The 26,320-nt window shown below is 37.7% G+C and overlaps 1 pseudogene; it reads left to right on the top strand.

The window, feature by feature from the left end:
• Nucleotides 1–23,600: 23,600 nt before the first annotated feature.
• Nucleotides 23,601–24,564, top strand: LOC123324291 (annotated as a pseudogene).
• Nucleotides 24,565–26,320: the final 1,756 nt, after the last annotated feature.

The following is a 26,320-nucleotide window of genomic DNA, read 5'->3' as shown; positions in this document are numbered from 1 at the left end:
TTAATATATAAAAATATAAATAAAATATATATTTAATTTTTTGTTACTACTGATAATGACATTCATATAGTCCAATGACATTTATACACCTCAATTGTCTGCTCAGAAGACAATTAATTCAAATATCAAGGTGGATTTTTCAATATTTGTTTTAAAGATTTTATTTTTAAGTAATTGCTACACCCATTGTGGAGCTTGAACTCACAACCCTGAGATCGAGTCACATGCTTAACTGACTGAGCTAGTCAGACGCCCCAGATTTTTCAACATTGAAAAAATAATTAAGGCACTGCAATTTTTTAATCAACGATTAATTAAAATGTATTTAAGGAGGAAAATTATTAGAGAAGCTTTAAAGAAATTAAGAAACACAGCAGTTTTTCCAGTGAATGGTCTGAGGACTGCCAGCATCAGGTGGCCAAGGGGACTTGTTAAAAATGTACCTGCCAAACCCGCTAAGTCAGATTAGGGGGTGGATATCAGTAACTGCTGCTTTAATAAGTGAGTATGACTCCAAGTACACTATAGTATGCAAGCTATTCATTCAACCACAAATATTTGTTGAGTACCTACTATGTACTAGGCACTGTTCTAAACTGGGGATTAGCAAACTACCACCTGCAGACCAAATCCAGACTGCCACCTATTTTTGTATGGTTTATGAACCAATAATAGATTTTATGTTTTTAAGTGGTTTAAAAAATCAAAAGAAGAATATTTTCTAACACATAAAAATTATGTGAAAGTGAAATTTTAGTGTCTATAAATGAAGATTTATTGGCACACAGCTATACTCATTAATTTCAATACTGTCTGGAAGGGGGCACTGGCTGGCTCAGTCGGTAGAGCATGTGACTCGATCTCAGGGTTGTAAGTTCAAGCCCCACGTTGGTAGAGATAAGAAAAAAAATTAAATCTTTTTTAAAAAAGTATAAAAAAGTCAACATTGTCTGGATGTGTTCATGCTACAAAGGCAGAGGTGAGTAGTTGTGACAATCTATGACACACTCTTTCACTTCACACTGCTGCTAAGCACAGTACAAATAACAGTGACAGTTATAACTCAACAGCACTGCAAGTATCATACATATCCCCGTACCAAGGCATTTTATTCTGATTTTTATTACCAACATAAATCCATCATGTCAAAACAAGACAATAAAATAAAAGTGGACTTTGAATGTCACAAATTTAAGGCACAGTTGAGTGTGGATTATTTTGTTATGAAATTAAATGGCAGCAGCACCTGGGTGGCTCAGTCATTAAGCATCTTCTCCTTCTTCCACTCCCCCTGCTTGTGCTCTCTCTCTGTCAAATAAATAAATAAAATCTTTAAGATCTTAAAAAAAAAGAAAAAAAGAAATTAAATGGCAAAGCACTGTTTTGTTATTCAAAGACAATATAGCTGTACTAAAAGAATACAACATCCTTCAACATTACTAGACCAAGTACTAATTACAATATTTTCAACTTGCAGGAAAGCAGAAGGCAGGAAAATTAGAAAAGTTAAAATACCTCATCTTATCAGAAATTTTTCACAAAATAAAGTATTACAATGAGCTGCAACCAAAACGTTATATTTGTTAGCCATGCAAGAAAACATATTTATTGAGGGTGATATAATTAAATTGACTTTGATACAATAGCCGAAGTAACATGTCTGGAGAAAACAAGCTTATTTAAGAGTAGTAACCTATCGGTGAGAACGCTTAGTCAAAAACTTGAGAATATTGAGGGCAGCATCAATAGCCAAATAATATACAAAGCAAATGATTTTGAATAATTTTACTTGGCTTTTGATGAATCGACAGATGTTTGTTGTTCAGCTGTTTTTCATTTGAGGAGGCAATGCTTAGTTTGAAGTGGCTGAAGAATTAGCCTTTATGAAGAGTTAACACATAACAACTATAGGCAAGAATATTTTCAAAAGTGTTGAGAAAACACAAATTCAGTACAACCTGAATTGGAATCTGCTAAGATGTGTTAAAACTAATAGTGGTAAAAATGTGCATGGAGCAGAAAATGATTTAGTTGAAAAAATGTGGAAAGTTTGTGAAAATGTAAAATGTTTAAAGCCTATGTTTATTCATTGTATTATTTCATCAGCAGAGCTTTGCAGAAAATTAATCTACCATATGCTTCTGAACCAGTAGCGTCAACAGCAAACTCCATTCACTCTTGTGGGCTAACCATCATCATCAGTTCTATGAATTTTTGTCATAAATAGGAGATGAATATTCTGACTTGGCCTATCACACAGTAATCTGATGGTATAACAGTGAGAAAGTTTGTGATTTCTTTTTTTTTTTTCTTTCTTTTTAAGCTCAGGGTCAAGATTTTTACATTTTTATGGATGAGAATTACCTTCAACCACTATTTTCAAACACTGAATGGCCTCGAAGTTAGCTTTTGCTGTGGACTTGATGTTGTTTCTTTATGAATTCAACCTAAAATTACAGGTCAAATAATACTGTATGAGAAACTTGTACTGCAGTAAAGTCATTTTGACAAAAACTAACACTGTTTGAATCACAAGTCATGTCAAGCTACTCTATTCACTTCCCATTCTATCAAAGGTTAAAGTAAGGAGCAAGATCTCCATTCCTACACGAATGTGTAGTAGATATATCTTCTGGACTCCATAACATTTCTGAAACATGATTTAAGTGTGAGGAAATTTCCATATTTCAAAAATCCATTGAAATGTGTAATTGGGGAGCTTCCAACATTCAAGTGGAAGTTAATAATCTGCAAATGTGATCATATGCTAAAATGAAAATATCAAGAGAAGAATCTAATAGAATACTATAAATGCCCTCCAAATGATGAATATGCTCAATTAAAGTCAGATGCTAATGGATAACTTCTGTCTGAAAGGACATTTTTAAGGGAGAAATAAATAAAATCTCATACGCATTTTACAAATCAGCATTAGCAAATAAACATTTACAATCAATTTTGAAGATAGAGAACTAATTTTATTTAAGATTTTATTTATTTATTTGACAGACAGAGAAACAGTGAGAGAGGGAACACAAGCAGGGGGAGCCAGAGAGGGAGAAGCAGGCTCCCCACTGAGCAGTGAGCCTGATGCGGGGCTTGATCCCAGGATCCTGGGACCATGACCTGAGCCGAAGGCAGACACTTAATGACTGAGCCACCCAGGTGCCCGAAAACTAATTTTGAACTAATTTTTAACCCTAAGTGAAATGTTATCACCTCCCAAAAAGAACTGTATTCTTATTAGTAGATCTATATTACAAAAATTATACTTTGTTGTTATTATCATTTAAAATTTTATCAATACAAAATTTGTAGAAAATTTTACTCTCTTACATAATATTCTTGATTTTGCCTCTTTGCCCACAAAGCCTAAAATATTTACTATCTGGCTCTTTACCGAAAAAGTTTTCTGACCTCTTCTCTGAATCCCCACTGACTATAATCCCTTTGGGGGAAAGGACTGGGCCCTACACATTTTGCTTCTTCCTCAGTGACCAAAACAATTGTTGTCACTCAGTGGATGGTAATGGTATCTGTAACTAGACAGAGCTTTGCAATGAGTTGAAAAAGGACTCTTTTGACTGTTAAAATGATGATAATTATGATTTTGATATAATATTAGGTAGGAATTGCTCTCTTTAATACGTTTTTGGAAATAAATTCAAATTAAATTAATAATAAATCATTAATCAAAGCAATTGCAAGCAATTTCTAACAAATTAATTCTGTCAACTTCTCCACAGAGAATTAGTGGATACAAGGGATATATGGATAATATGCAGAATCTGATTTGGTTTGTTTGTTTTATACAAAGGAAAATGATTTCCACCAAACGTAACTTAAACGTTGCATTTTAAAGGAGCTCATTTTATGGTGTATGTTTATATTTCGAGTGGAAAATTCTATTCTAGAAATCCAGTAGTCAAATCACAGTGCTAGGAATAACGCTATTTCCATACATTAAATTTACATAATTGAGCATGCACACTGACGATATATGAAGTACTTGCAAATTATCCCCTTTCTCCCTCAATCTTATACATATCAATCTATTTCATAACTGATTGTTCATCCCTACTTCCACTGCCTTTTTATTTTTCTCATTGTTCTCCTGTCTTGGTCTCTGAATCACTTGATTGTACTCAATAAATATTTGTTAAACGTTCAATGACCAAACCTGAACTGGGTCCCTGTTGAAAGTACGGTTATCAGGTTGGTCCCATCACTCAACTCTTTCCTATCCATCCACCAGACTCAAAATGATCTCTCTAAAATTCAAAACAGATCTTGTCAATCCCTGGCATGATGACTCCTTGGTGCCTTCAGTTTAAACCCCCAAATCTTTAACATGATATATAAGACCTTTCAGAATATGACCCACATCTACTTCAGCTTAATTCCAACCACATCCTGTACAGATTTCCCTTGTACCTATTCTCAGTGTTCCCAAAGCATCAGGATTTTCATTTTTCCTTTAAAATGCAAAAGCAAAAATGTTTTTGCTCATGTGGTTCATTCTGTTTACATTCTGGCCCGCTCTTTTCTTGTTCACTTTCTGCATAGTTCTTTATTTTCAAAGGTCTTGTCCTCTGAATGTATTTCCCTTAGTCCATGCTCCCTGCACCCAAGTCATGTGCTTGCCCATAGCTCCTATCACACTAATACATAAATATGTGTTTATTCATCTGGCTCAACTTGAGTTCCTTGAATGCTCCAGTCATTCCTTCATCCATCCATTTATGTGTTGTGTTCTCATACTTATTATAATGTTTAGAATATAATCAGCTCTCAAGTATATATCTTCTGAATCGAAGCCAAGCCATTATAGGAAGTAAGGCCCTGGGCTTAATGGAACAAAAAAAGTAACTAATATTTACAAAGTGCTGTCTATGATTTAAAAAAATCTTTCATATTTTATCCTCACAGCAACACTCTTAGGTGGGTATCTTTGCTCCCTTTTCACAAATGAAGGAACTGAGATTAAGTTATAGACTCAAAGTCATCGCAAGGGAGGGTTTGAGCCAGGTTCCAAGCTTAGGTCTGTCAATTATACTTCCATGTTCTACAAATCCACCTACTGGGCAATGGACTTTGACAAATATGTTACTTTTCCCCTTGGTTTCTAATTTGCTAAATCTGGCTAATCTAAATCTGAACTAACTCCTACCATGATGTTAATGGGTTCATATGCTGGCACTCATTATCACTTCCCAGAGAGAATATTTTAACATCAAGGAAATATTCTACAGATGCTATTTTCAGCCTAACTGGGGAGATATTTGGGGGGTCATGATCTTTCCAAGGTTCAAGGAATCAGGGAAGAAGGTGCCTGGTTCAATTAGTGGAATTCAGATAGGTAACTTTACATAAAAATTAACACTAAGAGCATATATTGACACTGTTACATATAAGGAGTAATAAATGTAATATATAACCCTCAGGTATAGTATATAATCCACACAGCTGGCCCCAGAAACAGAATAAAGAAAGTGCTGGATCCTCAGACTTATTTGCTAAAATCCCAGGGAAACTTATATAAGTATATTAAAAAAAACAAACAATCGATAGCTGCCATTCGTAACATTAATATCTTCATTTACTGAACACTGTGTGCTAGGTAAGGTGGTAGGCATTTATTTTTTACACAAACCTATAAGAGAGGTACTATTACACAAATTACCTTAACCCTGGCATAGGCAGGTTTGTGTGCTAAAATGTCTAAAATTTATCTAAGAATACCTCTCATATAGGGTTATATAAACAGGAAAATGTCAAGGTTCAAAGTCAATGCCCAAGTTCTTTCCACCATTTCATGCTCTAGGGTCCTAGACTTCTTAGAAAATAATGCACCATCCATCTCAAGACACGCTCAACACAAGAATCAGATCAGGGCCTTTGCTGGACTGGAAGAGGAATAGGGAGGAAGTGGGGGGTGGGGCGGTGAATGTGAGCGTGGGAGGGTGTGTGGAGAGGTAGAGGGATGCATGCACAATAAAAGAGCTCTGGAAGTAATGGAGTGTGATGGGCCACTGAGGGGATACAGTTTTACCTCTCTTTATCTAAACTTCCTTCTGACCCCTATTCTGAGTGTGAAGGAGACACTCACATGCCCTCAGAAGGTCAGGGTTATTTGCTGCTGTGGAATTTAGCCAGCATTCTCAGTACCCATCTCCACTTTTTATTGGAGGGAAATACGGATTGAAGGACGACTTGGGCCATAGCTGAACATTTTCCACAGACCATTTTGGAGAGGAGATGTGTCCTCAGAAAACATCCCCTTATGGGTTTCTGACACAACAGAATCAATATATTTATTGAAGAAATAAAAGATTTGCTGACACCCACCACCAGCACAAATCAAAGATATATGGGTCTAGAGCACATTTTCTTTTTGTTGTGCTGCTCTGCCTTTAATTATTATTATTTTTTTTAAAAAATTACTAAATGAACAGTGCCTTTTGGAAAAAAAGCAAATACTACCAGGTTCTATTAGGCAAATAGTGACAATGGCCTCCTTATGTCCTTCTTTTCTGTGTCCTCGGGAACAGCCTATTCATGACCTGGTTGACATTTTTCTATACATATTATTTGCTACTTAACTCTTTTCATTCAAAAGTGATCGTGGTCATCTTTTCACACATTATAGACGCACCCCTGTCTTTCTCTGTTCTTTCTTTCTCTATCCTCCTCCTCCTCCTCCTCCTTCTTCTTCTCCTTCCTCCTCCTCCTCCTCCTCCTCCTCTTCTTTTTAATGGCAATGTAGTATCCCATAGTTTGGTTATGGTATAACTTATTTAACCAGTGCCTGTTTTTGGTTGCCTACAGTACTTAATGAAAAAGAAAAAATCTGGACAGAACATATGTGCCTCTGGATGAACTTTTCTAACATAATTTCAGGGACAAAGGGTATTTGCAATGCAGATAGATTCTCAAAGTGTTTAACATCATCTAAATGAATGTTAGAAAAGATCTGTGAGAAACTTTTAAAGCCTGACAAGGATTACTCCTGTGAATTCTTGCAGATGTAATTTTGACAACAATTTTTAAAGAAAGAGTGAATAATGAAGATGTGCATGCAACCATTAAAAACTGAGGGGAAAATGGAGTAAATAACCTGAAAATCAAGTCTTTGTAATCACTCTAACTTTTCTCCTTCTCATAATCTACTTTGTTCTTAAAAATCTACAGTTTCCATAAATCTTTAATATTTGATTTCTAAATCTGAGAATAGCTTTTAAATATAGTGGTTAAATTCTTGAATATAGTAGCACCACAAATGAAGAATACTACATTTGTATCTTGGAGGTTTAGAATAGTACAAACCAAAAAAAAAAGGACAAACTATCTTTGCAAAAGCTTCTCTTAGATCAATCACAATACTTGTATTAATTTTATTTGAAGGAGAATTTGTATTTAAGGTGTAATCCAATTTGCTTATAATGCCCATCATATCAAATATTCTAGAAAATGTTTAGTTGGATTTCTACTGAAAGAATTTCATTTTTTAATAGCTACTATAGTTTTTCATTTTACTATAGCTGTGATAGTTTGCATATTACATTTATTTATGAGTATATCCTTGCTAAAATGTAAATTATCGTAACGATTGCTTTGTCTTATTTATTTTTACCGCTCCCCATTTCAAGCACCGACCTCAACCAAATCATCAAAAATGGGTTTCATATATCTTTTTGGAGCAAGAACTGTAGAAATTGTGTACGATGAAAGGTTTTAACTACTGTTAAAGAGAAAAAGAAATGACATGGTTTATTTTTAAAGTGTGCACTCACACACACAAAGTAGTAGAGTTGAAAGGAGAGAAAAAAGAGTAAAAGTTCATTGGGACCCTGTGATTTATAGGAAAAGGCTCAGCTCACATAAAAACCAAAGGGGGGAAGTGGTCGGACATTGGGTCAAATCTCCATTCAATGTTGTGTAATAAAAGGCTGACTGTAGCCTTTCAGCCTTGCTTCTAGTCATAGACAATGGCAATTGCAGAGCAAGACTAATAACAGGATTTAGCATAAATCCACCACAGGAAGTGAACAGTTGTACTGGCAAATAATTAGCCAGGAAACATTTTATAGCAGCATCAGGATGCGTCCATGAGCTTTCAGACTCTCAATGCATTTGTGATCATGAAAACATAATTAGTTCTCAGTGATTGTAATTTTTGTGTGTGTTTGTTGAAGGATAGTCCTTTTCCCCTCCTTTCTTTTCACAAGCAGGCCTTATTTTTCCTGTCCTAATTTAGCAGCCCCAGTGAGGGTTTTGAAGTCTCAAGGGAGGGGTTTAGAATGTTCTCTTTTTTCTCCTGCTGATGCTTTTTTATTGCAAGGTGGATGGTGTTTATTTTGCACAGCTAACAAGTGAGTTCAAAGCAACACGTTGCTCTTGAACTCCTGCCAGATTCCCAAAGCTGAAAGCCCCCCTGCTTGGTAGAGCCGACCTGTACCACCAAAGCCTGACTAATTTGCAAAGGAATGTCAAAATGACTGGTGCACCGCATTTTCCACCACCCGCTTCATTTGACACTTAAAGGAAAGCTAAGTGGGAGTGTAAAAGGAAGGAAATTCATTCAAGGCAGCACACCCTATAATGTGAATTAATTTCACAAGAAAAATGGGAGCTCTCTGCTGAGTACTTCCCGTTTTCATCTTCTTTGCTCTTTCTTTTAGCTACTGTTTTCGTAAGTGCTGCTAATAAACATTACGTTTCTGTTCTCACATCATCCACATTAAGAGTAAATGCTGTCATTAGACTTGGCTCTGAAATTCTCTGTGTCAGAGTGCCTACGTGAGGCTGCTTCATCTGAGTCAGTCACACCACTTAAGCAGCAGCCCCAGACAAATGCTAGATTCAGGCCAATATTTTCTCCTTCCAACGCTTAAAAAAAAAAATCATTTCAATCAGAACCAAGAGATCTATGTTTATGAGCAAATACAAATTATTGTTGGAGGAGGCAAGACTGATGAAACAAAGTCCTAGACTGAACTTCTGAAGGTGTAATTCAGACATGATTGGAAATTCAATTCAGCTCCCATATGTATTGATGCTAAAACAAAGGTCAAGTAAATACAAGACTTTGGTTTAGTCAAATTTTAATCTGTGTCCTGATTGCACTTTATAATCTCAAACTTGTATTGAAAATACGATATTGGCATATTCTCACCAAGTAAGATCATCTGCAAATCATTTCCTTGGCATGGGCCCTAGAACTTCATACCTGATTGTTTTCCCAATGCATTTGCATGATTTCTATAAATTACTGTGGTCATCACCTTGGTGAACAGTAATCTCACCTTTAGATTGTCCCCCTTGCTTGAGTTTTAACCATGCATTTCTTTACTGTTACCCTGTGCCTGACACTGAACTCTGTATCTCCGCATGTCTTATCTCTGTTATCAGAATGTGAGGTAATCTGGAGGTGAATCTTCTGGCAATGCCTCAGTTGCTTGGAAGTGAGTTACTGAGGTATGGGCATGCTGTAGTTGTCTAAAAGTGAACGCATATCAAACAGAGTACCATGTGCTAAAGGATGAAGGCTGTAGTCCGACAAACCCAGGTTTGGATTACAACTGAAGTACTTGTTATGTGACCAAGACTAATTAATGAAATTTTCGAAGCCTTAGCTTCCTCGTGTGTACAATAAGGCTAATAATAGCCCCTACCTTGTGGTTTATTGTGCTCCATACTGTGCATGTCAAATAGTAAGCACTCAATAAATATTAGCTATTGCAAAATCGTAGCAGTTCAGAAATTCTGTGCTGCAAGAATCAGGAATTTCCTCAAGTGGGCTTTAAAAATAAGAAACACCTTATCTAATGGGACAGGAATCTAGAAGTAAGCCAGGCTCCAGTCTTGGTGCAATCAGATCTTCAGTTTTGTCTTGGCAATGCTCTTGGCCTTCTTTTTTGGGTGAGTTTCATCCTCAGGCTGGCTCCCGTGGTGGTTGCAAAATAGCTGCCAGCAACAACTAGGAGAGCCATCTCCTTTGTTCAGCTTCAGCAGAGGAGATAGGAGATAAAAGTGATTCCTCAGCCATGAAATGAAACTTCTCCCTGCCGTATGACTGGGAATAGCTTAAGCTCTATGCCCAGCCAGTGTGGCATGATGACAGTCACCAGGTACCCTGATTATTTTAAGCCTGGTTTCCCAGGCTCATTTCTTGTAGGGGGGAAGAGACTTTCATGATGGCCCATACCAGTAAGGATCTCACCCTGGAGCTAAAGATGGAGGTCATCTTTTCCTGGGTCACATGAGCTGGAGGCAGAAGGGTGGCTGCATAAACCAAGTTGGAGTTCTATTGGGATAACTGAGAGGAATGATGGGGTCTATCAGTCTGCGTTCCATAAGGACAGAAATGGTACACTAAACTGTGTAATGTAATCAAGTTCTAATGATAAAGGTGAGAGCAGGGTGTTTGTTTTAGTTAGCAACAGACAGGAGCTCTTCCCATCCCTAAGCCTGAAGGAAGAGGGAGAGAAGTAGGGCTAGAACTACATCATTTCTATTTTTTCTACAGTGAATGTGTACAGTTTTTATAATAAGAGAAGGTGATAAGTTATTTTGTAGAGGCTATTTTCATTTGTTGAATCGTTGTGTTAATTTTCTATGAAATTTGTGTGTGTGTGTACATATATACCAACTTATTCAGTACTGTATTTGATCCTTTTTTTTTAAAGATTCATTTATTTATTTTGGAGAGAGAGAGAGGGAGAGCTTGTGCGAGCAGGGAGAGGGGCAGAGGCAGAGGGAGAGAGAGAGAGAGAGAATCCTGAATCAGACTCCCCACTGAGCATGGAGCCTGACACTGGCCTGATCCCAGGAACCCCAGATCAGGACCTGAGCCAAAATCAAGAGTCAGACGCTTAACCAACTGAGCCACCCAGGCACCCCTATATTTGATCCTTTCAAAGATAGATGGCCCTGAGATAATTAGGAAAAACTTTTTTCTATTTAGCTAATAAGGGAAATAAAAGTGCCTAATGCTGTTCTAAGAGACTTTTTTTTTTTTTCTGGACATAGTTAATATTATTTAAAATCACCAGTTACAACTTAAGCTTCAATTATGTTTAAAGTTCACGGAAGTGCTGGATGATTTTTATGGGCCAGCAATGGGACAGCAAGATGAAAAAGATAATGCAATTATCTTTGAAGGGCTCACAAAAATGTGAACACAGATGTAGATGTGCACACACATACATGGCTGAACTGGGAATGGGATGAGCATTCCAGAGTCAGGGGAAAAGTCAGAGCACGGAATGGCATCTGAGTGAAACTTGAAGGCCGAGTAAGCTCATGATACTACTGCATACTCAGCATACATGATGTGTGCAGGAGATGCTGTTAAGTTTGGTGAGGACTTGAGCACATGGGAAGGTGTCGAATGAGATGGGCCTGTATTGTCATGTTGCAAAGTTGGGTGTAAGCTCTGTACCCAGTGAAGAGGCATTACCAGGCTTTACTCACCAAATTAGATGATCACACAGACTGTCATTACAGAAAGAAAATTCTAATGGCACTAAAGGAGGAAACTGGGGGCAGATAATGTTTTCAGGAGGCTCTCTGAGATGGAGAGAGCAAAAGGCCTGAATCAGGATACTGGGATGGGATAATGTGATAAAGGGGACCCATTTGAAAGATGTTTCTTGGTGAGCAAACAGACTTGATAAATAAGGGCACCAGAGAAGTTAAGGGTGCACTGCTTTCCCACTCAATCAATGCTTCCTAAGAGATGTCCTTCACATATGGTCAGCTGTCACCTATCCGTTTATATCCTCCGGACTTCTGTCTTCAGGATTGATGTACATCATCCAGCATCTACCCGTTATAATCACCTGGCTGTCCCATAAGCATTTCAAAGTCAACAGATTGGATTAAAGCAGAAATTATAAACTTCCCTTCTAAATACACTCTGTTACTCAAAAGGAGTCTCCATGAGTCTTTCATTTGCCTCCATCCTTGCACTTAATCAACAGGTCTGGCTGACATTTACCCCTGAAATATATTTTTCCAAATCTTCCCTTGTTTTTCTGTCAATACCATTGCTATCTCTGAGTCATCCATTTACTTAAACACCCTCCTTCTTTTATTCCATCCAATTCATCCAAACCTCCTTCCAGTTTTGTCTCCTAAAATTCATTTTACTTCTGCCTTGATGGTTCAGGCCATCGCCATTGCTAGCTATTATTAAAATAATAAAATAATAATTAGAATAATGCTTTGTAATCTCCTCACCAGTTCAGTTCCTCAGCAAATTTCACCTAGCCTATTAAGGCATCTATCACCAGCTCCTCCGCTTCTCATTCAGGCCATCTTCCATCTTCCACCACCCCTACTTCCCTCCCCTTCAGCGGGCCATCTAAAACACAATCTGCCCACACCACACCTCTGCTTACCACCTTTCACTGTCTGTCACCAACACTAGGCCAAGATTTGTAGCAGGGCTGACAGTGTTCTTAAAGCCTCCACCTCCTTCTCCCCACCAAGTCCCACTGCTCTTGGTTTCACTAAGTAGTTTCTAATTACATACATTAGCATAACCATAAATACAAGTTTCCAAAATCAAGGCTATTTAGTCATTTCCTGTTCTTTTTTGCACAACCTGTGGTTCTTCAATACCTCTAATTATTGAATTAGAATATATTACCACATTCTGTACAGAGCACACAGTAGTCTAGTATTCTGGGATAATGATAATTACAAATGTAGTTCTAGAATTCTGTATTAAGATACTGAAACTTTAATGGCATTTCCACAATTGAATTATGGCACAAGCACTATGGTTCAAGTTTATCTGGTTTATTTTTCACCCTGGTAAATAATAATAGCAATAATAATGATGACGATAGCTACCATGTATTGAGGACCAGCAATGCCCCAGCTGTCGGTAAACACAGTTGACTCAAACAGTGCCGGGGTTGGGGCACCAAGCCCCATGCAGTTGAAAATCTGTGTGTAACTTTTGACTCCCTAAAAATTCAACTGCTAGTAGCTTATTGTTGACTGGAAGACTTATCAGTAACATAACAAGTTGACTGGCACATATTTTGTATATTACATGTGTTACATACCTTTCATTAAAGTAAGCTGGAGGAAGGAAAATATTATTAAGAAAATCAGAAAGGGGGCACTTGGGTGGCTGAGTCAGTTAAGTGTCTGCCTTTGGCTTGGGTCATGTTCCCAGAATCCCAGGATCGAGCCCCACAACAGGCTCCCCGCTCTGCAGGGTGTCTGCTTCTCCTTTCACCCTCCCTCTTCTCCTGCTCTCTCTCTCTCACTCTCTCAAATAAATAAATAAAATCTTAAAAAAGAAAATCAGAAAGAAGAGAAAATGCATTTACAGTGCTCTACTGTATGTATAAAAAAAAAATCCACAGGTAAGTGGATCCATGCAATTCAAGCCCATGTTGTCTAAGGCTCAACTATACTTCATATTATATCTACAACTCTCAAAGTATGTATTATTGTCTCCATTTTACAGATGAACAGACTAAGCCCCAAAGAGCCTCAGGTTCTTCCCCAAAACAGTAATGCCAAAATGAAGATTCAACCCCAAATCTCTCTGATTCCAAGGCTCATTCTCTTGCTACTATGAGACAATATTTAACAAAAGTTTATGAAATCAATAAATAAGTACATTAATTATCATAACAAAGTATATTAATTTATTTTTACCTATTTTTGTCGAACAGTTGGCCAATGCTTAATCACTTACAGTAATGTTCAAAGGATAGCAACATAATATCTGTAACTTTGCACTTGGCTGTAGAATTCCCACTTAAATTAATTGCATGTCAAAAAAGCCAACCTTAAACATACCTGAGTGTCTGCCTGTATCGATCCTCAGGTAAGCTTCTGGCCATTATAAACCTCTTCAGGGAAGACTGGGTCAACTGCTCTCCCCCCATGCACATTAGGTCAGAACCCCCTCCTTGTACAATGTTGCAACCCTTGGTCTTCTCCCAACATACAATTTTTTTAAATTATAATCCAGTAAATTTTTCTATAATTATTTCTTCAGGAATATCTCCCACAGAGAGGAGGGAACTGGTCTGCCTTCTTCTCTTTGTCTCCTCTCATCCAGCCCTATGCCTGGCACAGTACATTTGCTTTGCATCTATCAGATGAGCGAATGCATGCACGAAAATGGCAAGGAATACAGATATGTGAAAATCCTTTCGATGTTAGGAGTCATCAAACATGGATCACAGGTACTGAGGAATGGGAGCTGTTGAGAGAGGTAAATATTCAATTTCAGAGTGCCATGATAGGTATAAACAATAATTAGCAGGAAGTACAGTGACTAACCCAGTGTGTTGCCAATAGCAGTCTTATGATGGAAATGTAAATAATTTGATTACGGTCCGTTCCTAGTTATATGAGCTTGTTCTTTAATGGCTTGACTAAACGATTCAGAAAGTTCTCCTGATAATAACCACATATTTTTTCACTTACCGCTTTGTAGATAAAAACATTAACTACATTTAAGCTTCCTCAAAGACACCGTTCGCATTGCTCTCTCGTATAACTTAAGTATCTCTGAGCTCATGACATAAAGGGCCTTTGCAGTCACAACCTTCTATCGTACAATTTCTGGTTTGGCTCATGTATAAAATGAAACTAGGGAGGAGAGTATGATCCAAAATTAAACAGGGGGTATTACATTTTCTATCTAAATGGTGTCCTAGTTCAATGTCTGACTGGGAAGAATGGCACATGTACAGCGGACCTCACTTTGTTTCAAAAACCAGCCAGTCAGAAATTGAAAAAAGTCTCATGGAATCCAATAACTTATTTTTTTAACTGGTACCTTTTTATCATGATGTAGAAACCGATGATTATAGGGGGAAAAAAAAAAAACAAACTTGTGAAGAACATGAGCTTCTCATGTAGAAAATTTATTGCTACAGTCGAAGCCATAAAATTATGTGTATGATCTACAACAAGGCAATTGCTTCCCAGGGCCACAGGTGGTTTATCTTTATAATGTCTGATTGCCTTTTGTGGTAGCCAGACTCCCAGACGACCTCCAGTGATCTTCACCTATTGGAGTTCACACCCATATAGAGCCCTCTGTCATATCACACCAGGGCAGGTCTGTGACCAACAGCATTCAACAGAAGTAATGGTATGTTCCTTCTGAGATTAGGTTATTAGATGATGATGCCTCTTCTCCTTCTTAGAAAAGCTGCTTCCAGATTCCAGACCCTCAGAAATTGTGAGATAATAAATGGTTTAAGCTGCTAAGGTTAAGCATAATTTCGTACACAGCACATATCTCAGAAAATCCTTAGGAGGGTAAAGTAAGAGAAAGTGCTTAGAAAAATGATAATGAAAGTGCTATCCGACAGCCAACACATCATCATGGCTAATTCCACCTCCCACTAACTCTAATAGTAGACACAGTGTCTCAAGTGTCTGAAGAGAGATTTCAGTGTAACAAATTCGGCTATGAATATGTTCTCCTCAAATCTCCTAAAATAAAAGAAATATCACAAGCTGTGTCCACTACTTTGGACAAACTAAAATTTACTTTGTTCTGCTTTCACAATGAAAATTAAACTATAGTGATTTGTTTTTATAAGAGATTTTTTTTATGTTTATTTTTCCTCAATAAAGAGATAGTACTCTTTAGCACTAAGAAGATAATCCTGATGGAATAAAAAAAAATACTAACATTCCATTCATAATTTTAGCATTCACTTTAAAATCGATACAGTGTGTGACCATCACATATGTATAGCCAGAGATATCCCCCAAGAAATGCTTATCTTTTAAAGCTAACATCTTGGCATTGTTCTTCCAAACTGAAACTGGTGATATCCCCAATAGTCAGCCTGTAGGAAAAAAAGAAAAAGGAAACAAACATACCGTTATCTAAAGTAACTTTAGGATGAAAAATTATGATAACTATTAATGCTTTATGGCTTTAAATTCTAGGATTAATATATTTCAGAAATGATTTAAACTCCAGGATTAATATAATTCTGAACGTAGTTTAAAGAAAACTATTTCTGGCAATAGATGGTCTACTATAATATTATGCTTCATTTATGACTCATTTTCCACATGAAAAAAAGTTTTAACAAATCCATTTATAAGAAGCAAATTCTAATAAATAAACCAAAGAAATGCAAGTGCTTTATAAGGCTGTAAAATATCATATAAATAACAGGTATTATAATATTGGCAATGTTATTATGAAAGCAAACCATAAAATGGCATTTGGAGAAAAACATGGACAGTGAGACAAATAAAAGCTACATAAAAGAACGAGGGAGGAAATTTAGACTCAGTTGTGTCAGGAGCAATGTGCTTCTTAACCACTGAAAAAAAGCATTTCCATTAGAAGGACAGATTTAAGTGGTTTAACATTGGAAGACCATAATCTTCTGAAGGACGGAAATCTATGAAAAGATCTGTGAATAATAAAGGAATTGAAAATAGAATAAGGGGCAGAGGGAGGACAAGGAGGAGAAAAATGAGTAAAAGGATGCTTCTTAACAATATGATTTGAATTTAAAACTTAGAATGTCTGCTTTTATAAAAATCTGAGTGTATTAGCTTATAATAATTAGCATCTTCAATTGCAAGGAAGATATAAAAGGACTATTAGGGAAAAAAAAGAACACACCATCTTGAGGACAATAAATTTTTCTCTGATTCAAAAGGGGAGCTTCTTACAGACCAGTAGCAGCTGTATGTACATCTTTCAAAGGGCATTCTTCTGAAAGAATTTAGATCAGACAGTCCATTCATTTTTGGTAATAAAAAATTATATCTGTGAAATGATATTTGTTCTCTATTTGACCTTCTTTTCCAATCTTACCATCATTTAAGAACTCTGCACAATAAAAAGAATGATCTCTTCTGTTTAAAAAAGTTAAATTTTTAATTTCATAAGCTCTTCAAGCCTTTCAAAGAATTGTTAGAAATACTCCTTATCTAAAAAAGAAAAATCAGTTTTTTGACTTTCCAGTTTTATTTTTCACTCAAGGAAATGAATTCTTCTTTTGGAAATAATTGCTAATAGAGTATTTCCTTTCTGTAAAGGCAACTTTTAAACTGTGTTTTCTGGGAATTGTGTGATTTATTTTTATTAATTTCTGGGAATAAAATATATTACTATAAACTTCTTTAGGTTTTGGGAAAAAAATACCTAAAAATAATATTTACTTCCTGAGAATATGGTATTTCCCTTTTTGATGTAGCAAAATTCTATTACCCTCAGACTCTTACTGGTTTTCTACATCTGGTTATATTCATCTTTGATTTTATATGTGTTAAAATTATTATTTTCTAGCTTGTTTTTACAAATCACCATGTTTATAATATGCCTGAATCCCCTTCCATATTTCATATAGTTTAGAAAAACAACAGGCTTTTCTAGGATTTGAATATTTTGTGATCACATTATTTTTCATGTACATCAGGTTAGCATAACCTGGAAAAAAGGATCTAATTAGAAGGAAATTGCAAGACAAGAGGGTCCCAACAGAGCAATCTAACCCATCAAGTGCAGATGCATAAAGGTTTTGTAGTTCTTCACTCTCATCATTCCAGCCAGGCCTACAGCTTTCCAGCTATCCTACTTAATGCAATGGCTTGAATTGTCTACTTTACTGTCCAAATGATTGGCTATTTACCAAACCACAACCTTGCTTTAGAAAGAACTTCTTAAGTAAAGTGGGGAGTTAAGACAATTATTGAGATAATTCAGGGCAAAAGAAATGCACTGAGAAAAACCTGCCTTTTTTTTTTTTTTTTTTTTTTAACACATAAGTCTCCCAGAGAATATATTAGCCAATCATGGTCTCCATGTAAGTTGTTAGTTCTGTAAAAAGAAAATTTATTGTATGATTTTTTAAATTTTAATTCATATAATAGAGCTTACTCTATGCTTACATGTTAATATAAATCCTCACAATTATCTATGAGGTAAGAACTATTATTATCACCCCACTCCTTCACCAAATAGTAGTGGTGGTCACAAATGGGCCATCTAATGCTCATCCTTCTTGGCACACAGTAAGTTAGGAACAAATGAATGACTTCTTTAGTCAAAGAAATGTGTGCAAAAGTAGTCTCTGTGATTTTCATGAAAAAAATTTAAGTGTTCATGTATGATCCTCAGTGTCCCTTTCACTGCCTTAATAATCATGGAAGCTCTTATCAGGATGGTATTTTCACTAACCTGAATCCCAGAGTGATTACCATGAGTAAAGGCCCCCTGAAGAACAGCTTAAACATATAGAATAATTATGGGAGGAAAATGTTTTCTGTGGAGTTACAGGAATTTGGAGACTTGTTTGTTGCTGCACATAACCTAGCTCTTTCTGACTGATACACCGTTATTTCTTGCAACTTCCCATTGTTAGTGTGGAACACATAAAGCTAATTTTGCTTGTTTTAAAAAAAGGTTGGAAGAGAGGTAATGAGCAAGGAAGGAAGAAAAAGGGAGGGAGAAATGCCTTTATGATGCTTCTGCTTCTTCTCACCTTTTCCTTCTTTCATTTTCCATTTTCCTATGATAAATCCTGAGCCCTAAAATGGAATTTTATTGACTCAGGGGCAGGAGTGGAGAGAGTTTGTTTCCGGATATGGAAAAGAAACATGGAGTCTTCCTATTTAGGACTCAATAGAAATATTCTTATTTGTTATGTTAGAAATATGATGGGAAAAAACAGCTGACTCTAGAATATCAAATATCTTCTCTTTCCTACTATCAAAAACTCTGAAGAATTAGCTTGCACCATGTGAAATTAGCGTTCATATGAGTCAAGATGATTAAGTAATGGTAAAAGAACTTCAAGATAGTCACCTGTGAGCCCTTCATATAATATTGGAAAGAATACAAATTTCATAAGATAAACTTATGAATCACCTCAACTGAGAAGCTGGGTAAAGGAGATTCTTTTATTATTATTATTTCCATAAACATATACTATTCCTGTAATACTGATATCTCCATAGAAGCCTGTTATCTTATGTCATTGTTATAACAACTCTGTGACCTAGGTAAGATAGGGATTAATTTCTCCTATTAGTGAGGAAACTGAGGCAGATGATCAGACAAAGATCACACAGTAGAATTCAAGAGAGATCCCAGGTGATTAGTACTAAAACATCATGTAATACCCAACAATAAAAGGTTACATGTTTCCTGATGGGACAAATATGTTTTATTTTTAAGTTATGCACAATGCCAAAATAACTATTTAATGTAAACAGTCTCTTCAAGATAAGAAGAAAATGCAAGCCAATTATTTACTGAAGTCTAGTTGTTTCAGTGAATTGACTAATTCAGTACAAATGATATGCTATATAGATACTATGTCAGCTTTATAAAGTACATAGTCCCTCCTTCCAGCCTGTTTCTGAGACAGCTTCATGACCTGAAATTTCAATTTCAATTTAAAATGCTCAAGATTAAATGTAAATTTATGGGGCATCCTGTATCTGTGCCTAATGATGTTATATTTGTTAGTCTCACTGTAATCTTGCTGATTTCACTTTCATCACTAATTTCCATGACACACGCTATCTTGGTTCTCCTAAGTTGGGGCTGCATTTTCTTAGTTTCTTTTGCTAGTTTATCTTCATCTTTCCAACCCCTAAATGTCAGATGGTCCCAAGGCTCATTCCTAGAATCTCTTTTTATTTCTATCTGCACTCATTCTCTAACTGATCCTCATTCTCATGACATTAAATACTGCATATAAACCCACAAATTTCAGCTGCAATCTTAACCACTTCCCTGAACTTCAGACTCATGTATCCGATCACCTACTCATCTTCATCATTTGTGGGTTTAACAGGTATCTCAAGATTAAAATGTCAAAAATCCTATTTCTGATTTCCTGCCAAAATGCTCCTCCTCCATGTTCCCCACCCCTCCAGTTGTCTCAAGCTAAAAACTTTGGAATGAGCTTTGACTTGTCCTTTTTCATGCCTCATATCCAAACCACCAGGGAATCCTCTTAGTTACATTTTAAAAACAAACCTACCATCCCATCATTTCTTATAACCCTACTACTTTCCACCTCTACCACTTTGAGCCACATTATCTAACACTTGGATGTCTGTAATAATCTTCTAACTGCTCGCTAAACAACGTTTAGTGTGTATACCACAGGCATGGGCATCACCGGGAAGCTTGTTAGAAATGCAGAATCTCAATCCTCATCCTTGATCTAGTAAAACATAATCTGCATTTTAACAAGATTCTCTGTGATTTATATGCACAATAAATTATGAGAAACTTCATCCTAACTGGTCTCTCTGTCCCTGCTCCAGAACTTCTACAGTCCATTTTCAACACAGTAGCAACCAGAGGAATCCTTTTAAAATTATGAGAGTAATATTCTATCCCTGCTCTGCTTAAAAGCTTTCTTATCTTCCTATCTTGCTACAAGTAGTAGCCAAAGTTCTTACAGGGGCTGGCATAAGCACCAGCATACCTGCTACCTCTTGGCACTCAATACCTACAATTCTCATTCATTAAGAACATGTTTGGATGTGGAAAATTTCTAACTCTTCTGGGCAATTCCTTAGCAATCCTCTCACTATATCTTGCTTCTGCAGACAGATAACTTTATTCTGAATGTTGGGTTTAAGAGTCCTTAGCTTTTACAGAGATATACTGAAACACAGATGTAAAGATACAATGGCTGAGATTTGCATCAAAGTAATATGAGAGGAGGGGAGGCAGATATGGGTATAGACGAAACAAGATTGGCCACAAAGGAAGATGGTTGAAGGTTATAGGAAGATTGCTTATGTTTCCCTATCAATTTTTGTGTATGTTTGAAATTTGTCATAGCCAAGTATTTTTAATGTGTATACATTATACAAAAATACGAAATCATTTTCTTCTTTTTCCTGATACCAGAATAAAATTATATGATGTCCAAGTTTAGTTCTGGTGATAACAATGAAAAAATATGTAATAAGTAATACTCTAATAATTATTGTCCTTTGTGTTTATGATTTTGTCTCTCCCTAGGTTTGTCTAGATTATACATCCTTGATAGAGTTTTCTAACAGCAGATCACTTTAATGGAATATCCCCTGTGGAATTAGGAGAAACAAATAACTATAACTACTTTGGCAGCATTAAACTTGGAGGAAACTACTGTATATAATTTCTTCTGGAAGAATACTAATATATTATTATTTAATAAGCAGCTTTAGACTTTCTCATTTATTTGGCTATTTTCCTGGCACAGAGTCTGGCATGTGGAGGTAGTCAACAAGTATTAGAGGAGCAAATGAATAAGTGAGTAAATTAATGGTGGTGATTCTTAAAAATAAAACTAATCTAGTTTTTCCAGCTGTCAAAATTGAATTATGGCAAAATTGTCCTTTCTCAAATGATTATATCAGCAAAGGAATGTGTATTTCTCACCTGGTTAGGATTGTAACTCAATATTTGTTTTAGGCTGCATTCTCAAGATAACAGATTCTAAGGTATATATCTGCATGTAGGAGGTTTGTTGGAAAGTACATGAGAGAAAAACACTGTCAGAGTGAAGAAATCAGGACCCAACAAAAGGAGAAATGGAACCAGGAGAGAGTTGTAACAGAGGCCTCAGCCAATCCTACCCGAAGTTTTGGAGCTGGGTCGCCCTTCAGTGTCCCAAAACAAGGCAAGGGAGTCAGGTGTTTAAATCTAAGGGTTTTTATGAGATTGTTGGTGGGCTGTTTGAATCAATTAACCCTCCATGCGCCTATCACCCAATCAGGTTTTGGTTGATGCGCTCATCTATCTATCAGGTAGCTGTTTACATGGGAAAGGGTAGAGGGCTATTTTCGGGGTAGTATAGAATAACAAGATGGGGCCTTTTTCCTTTTAAGTGTAGTTTCCTCTTAGGACAGGGGCCCCTTGCCCCTGCCTGTCTTTTTTCCAACTATCCTCCATTAGTGGAATATCCTGTTGAGTGCTGTAGTCTCTGTATATATATGCAAGTGTGTGGGAGGAAGAGTAGAAAAAATTATGGTATCTCCTTAATTATTAATAACATTCAATGGATTGGCAGAATGGAAGTCAGAAAGGGAAAAGTTAAGGAGGAACAAAATTTGAAAATCATTGGAATTTCAGAAATAGGTACAAATTACACATGTTCAGTGACAGCCAACAGGGTAGAGAACAGGATTGTAGACTAAAAGGTTATAGGACAGGTATGTGGAATTTAAGAAACAAAACAGAGGATCATAGGGGAAGAGAGGAAAAAATAAAACAAGAGGAAATCAGAGAGGGAGACAAACCATAAGAGGCTCTTAATCATAGGAAACAAAATGAGGGTTGCTGGAGGGGAGGGTGTGGGGGATGGGTAAGTGGGTGATGGATATTAAGGAGGGTACGTGATGTAATGAGCACTGGGTATTATATAAGACTGATGAATCACCTCTACCTCTGAAACTAATAATACATTATATATTAATTAATTGAATTTAAATTTAAAAATAAATAAATAAAATGTATAAATGAAAAAAAAGGTTATAGGAGAGGTATAAAACAGGAAAACTATAGACATAGAAGAGAAACTATTAATAAAAGGTTTTTAGAAGCAGAAAAGGAATTTTCACAGATCAGTCAACACTTTCTCATAACTTTCCAGCATTGCTCTGCAACATGGGGGCCAGAGCACAGAAATTGTTTGTAGAAAGTTGCTAATAATGGGGATAGAGGAAGGGAGCATAGTAAAAAGTCAAGGAGATGAGAGATGTTAGAGTGCCAGTGAAGAGATTATTGTAACGAGTTACTACTGGAGGTCAGAGGATGTTTATATGACTTCATGGATCAGAACACTTTATTCCCCTGAACTACGCACCATCTTGGGGTTTTACATGAGGGAGGCAACTGGATATGGGGGCAGACGGGCTCTTTCTTTTTTAACTCTGTTAAAGCAGCCAATCCAATGTTTTAATCTAATTTATTTTATTTTGATTTATTTCTGCCCCCAGCAAGAGTTTTGCTTAGGGGAGTTGGTGTGAAGCTAACTAATATGGAGAAAAGCTAAAAGTTATTTAATTTTTTCTATTTTTTAAATTCTTTCTATTTTGAAACAGAAATGGAAGATGAAGGCAATTTGTATTAAGAGTTTTTTAAGTTGAAAACAGGCTTCCTGTGAATCATGTGCAAAGTGACTGTAAAGAACAATTCAATAGAAATGGAATTGCCAAGTCATAAGAGATTCACAAATTGCCCTCAATTGGGCTGCTGAATTGATCTGTGGTCTCCACATCCACAGAGGAGGATGTTTGCTGTCCTTGGCACAATAGAAAAATCCTATCCAAATCACTACATCCAATCCTCAATGCATTCTTTTAAGGAACATTGACATTTTGTGCATGTAGAGGGCAATAATGGGAGGGTAGAGATGAGAAAACTAGAGTTTTGCAGCTTAAACAAAACAACTCTTGAAATATTTCAACTGTCACTAGAGAGAAAGAGATTTGATTCAGTGATGTAGCAGAGGGCTCTGCATATTTCATTTAACTTTAAAAATCATGTTAGGGCTCTTCACTCCTCCCCATTGGACAGACAGCTACATCTTCTGGTGCAGTGCCAGCTGCATCCCTGAGTCAGGATGGTGAAGGTCAGAGTAAATGGATTTGGCTGTATTGGGTGCCTAGTCACCAGGGCTGTCTTAACTCTGGCAAAGTTGATATTGTTGCCATCAATGACCCCTTCACTGACCTCAACTACATGGTCTACATATTCGAGTATGATTCCACCCATGGCAAATTCCATGGCACAGTCAAGGCTGAGGACAGGAAACTTGTCATCAGTGGAAAACCCATCTCCATCTTCCAGAAGTGAGATCCCACCAACATCAAATGGGGTGATTCTGGTGCTGAGTATGTTGTGGAGTCCACTGGGGTCTTCACTACCGTGGAGAAGGCTGAGGCTCACTTGAAGTGTGGGGCCAAGAGGATCATCATCTCTGCCCCTTCTGCTGATGCCCCATGTTTGTAATGGGCATGAACCATGAGAAGTGTGACAACTCCCTCAAGATTGTCAGCAATGCATCCTGCACCACGATCTGCTTGGCACCTCTGACCAAGGTCATTCATGACAACTTCAGCATCATGACCACAGTCCATGCCATCACTGCCACCCAGAAGACCATGGATGGCCCCTCTGTGAGGCTGTGGTGTGATGGCTGAAGGGCTGCCCAGAGCATCATCCTTGCTTCTATACTGGCCCTGCCAAAGCTGTAAGCAAGGTCATCCCTGGCCTTCCATGTCCCTCCCCTCAACGTGTCAGTTATAGATCTGACCTATTGCCTGGAGAAAGCTGCCAAATAGAATGACATCAAGAAGGTGGTGAAGCAGGCATTGGAGGGCCCCCTCAAGGGCATCCTAGGCTACACTGAGGACCAGGTTGTCTCCTGTGACTTTAACAGTGACACCCACTCTTCCATCTTTGATGCTGGGGCTGGCATTGCTCTCAATGACCATATTGTCAAACGCATTTCCTGGTATCATGATGAATTGAGCTACAGCAACCAGGTGGTGGACGTTATGGTCCACATGGCCTCCAAGGAGTAAGAGCCCCCTGGACCACCAGCCCCAGCGAGAACAAGAGGAAGAGAGAGGCCCTCAGTTGCTGGAGAGTCCTTGCCTCAACTCATCCCCCAAGACACTGAGAATCTCCTGTCCTCCACATTTTCTATCCCAGTCCCCCTGAAGAAGGGGAGGAGCTTGAGGAGCCCCATCTTGTCATGTACCATCAATAAAGTATACTGTACTCAGCAACCCCCCCCAAAATCATATATATATATACATATATGATATAAAAATATATATATATATATATTTTTAAATATATGTATTAAAAGAGCATTCAGAACTTCAGGGGAAGATGGTGGAGTAGGAGGACCTTAAACTCAACTTGACCCAGGGATGCAACTAGGTAACATCCACATTGTATAAATAACCCAGATAGAGAAATGAAGACTGGCAGAATAGACTCTCCACTGCTAAATGTAGAGAAGAGGCCACATCGAAGAGAGTAGGAAGGGCAGAGACAGTTGGTAGCTAAAAAGACCAGCAGTACTGTCCATGGAAGGGAGGGACACTGTGGGCACAGAATGGGGAGAGAAAAAGACCCTTATATCAGGACCCCAGCACAGGGAACCTCCATAGGGAGGAAAAATCCCCATAACATTTGGCTTTGAAAAGAAGAGGGTCCTAATTTCTTGAATTAATTTTTTTAATCATTTATTTATTTATTTTAGAGAGAGTGAGCAAGCATGAGCAGGGGCAGGGGCAGAGGGACAAGGACAGAGAGAATCCTCAAACAGACTCCCTGCTGAGTGTGGAGCCTGATGCAGGACTTGATCCCAGGACTCTGAGATCATGACATGAGCTGAAATCAAGAGTCAGTTGCTTAACTGACTGAGCCACCTAGGCATCCCCTAATTTCTGGAATTATTACAATCAGATGGGCTTAACACCCAGAACTTTAAAAATCAGTGAGCTTGGCTCTGGGACAGCCAAGAGGGTGAAGTCCCCACACTTAAAGAGATAGCACAACAAACAGCCCCACAGAGAAACAGCACAGAAGCAGCAGTTTGAAAAACACCTGGGGTATACAGGACGATTTGTTAACTAATCTCAGAGCTTGTGGTAGGTGACCAGGGATCACTGGGAGACTTCTCCAAGAACGAAGGAGTTGACAGGCACCATTTCTCTCCCCTCTCTCCCAGCCTAGGCACACAGACACCTGCAGGAACTAGTGCTGTGCCTAATTTGCTAACTGTGCACCCCACCCACGTGTTCTCCTGTGGTACTACCCCCTCCAATATGCTCTTGACCAGAGCCCATCCAAAGTGATGTCACAAGCCTGGCAGTGTGTAAGCAGCCCTGACAGGGAACAGCACCACTCTAAAGTGACCCCTGACCCAGGGAGAGGGGAAGATAACTACACACACCACTTTGATTGTAGCCCCAGTAGTGGGTGCAGAGCAGACAGCTGGTCTGACTGCAGGCCACACTGACCAATGAAAGCTTCTCAGGGTACAACACAAGGAAAGCACCTGCAGTTTGGTGCTACTGCATCTCTGGCAAATGCCTGGTCTGACTCAAATCAAGCCCAGGGTGGCACTAGATTGGCCCACTAACAACACAGGGACAAAACCGTGCCCACAACAGGCAAAGAAAGACCATTGCAGACAACTGGAGTGAAGGTAAAAGCAGCTCAGTCACAACAGAAGGGTCCACACAGCACACATAGGAGATACCCCTGAAGCACCAGGTCTGGAGAACAGGGAACAATTCACTGCAGGGCACTACTTTCAAAAAC

The sequence above is a fragment of the Neomonachus schauinslandi genome, chromosome 3 (assembly GCF_002201575.2).
Source record: "Neomonachus schauinslandi chromosome 3, ASM220157v2, whole genome shotgun sequence".
Classification (NCBI taxonomy): domain Eukaryota; kingdom Metazoa; phylum Chordata; class Mammalia; order Carnivora; family Phocidae; genus Neomonachus; species Neomonachus schauinslandi.
Note: the sequence above shows the minus strand (reverse complement) of the source record. Positions and strands in the feature narration are given on the sequence as shown.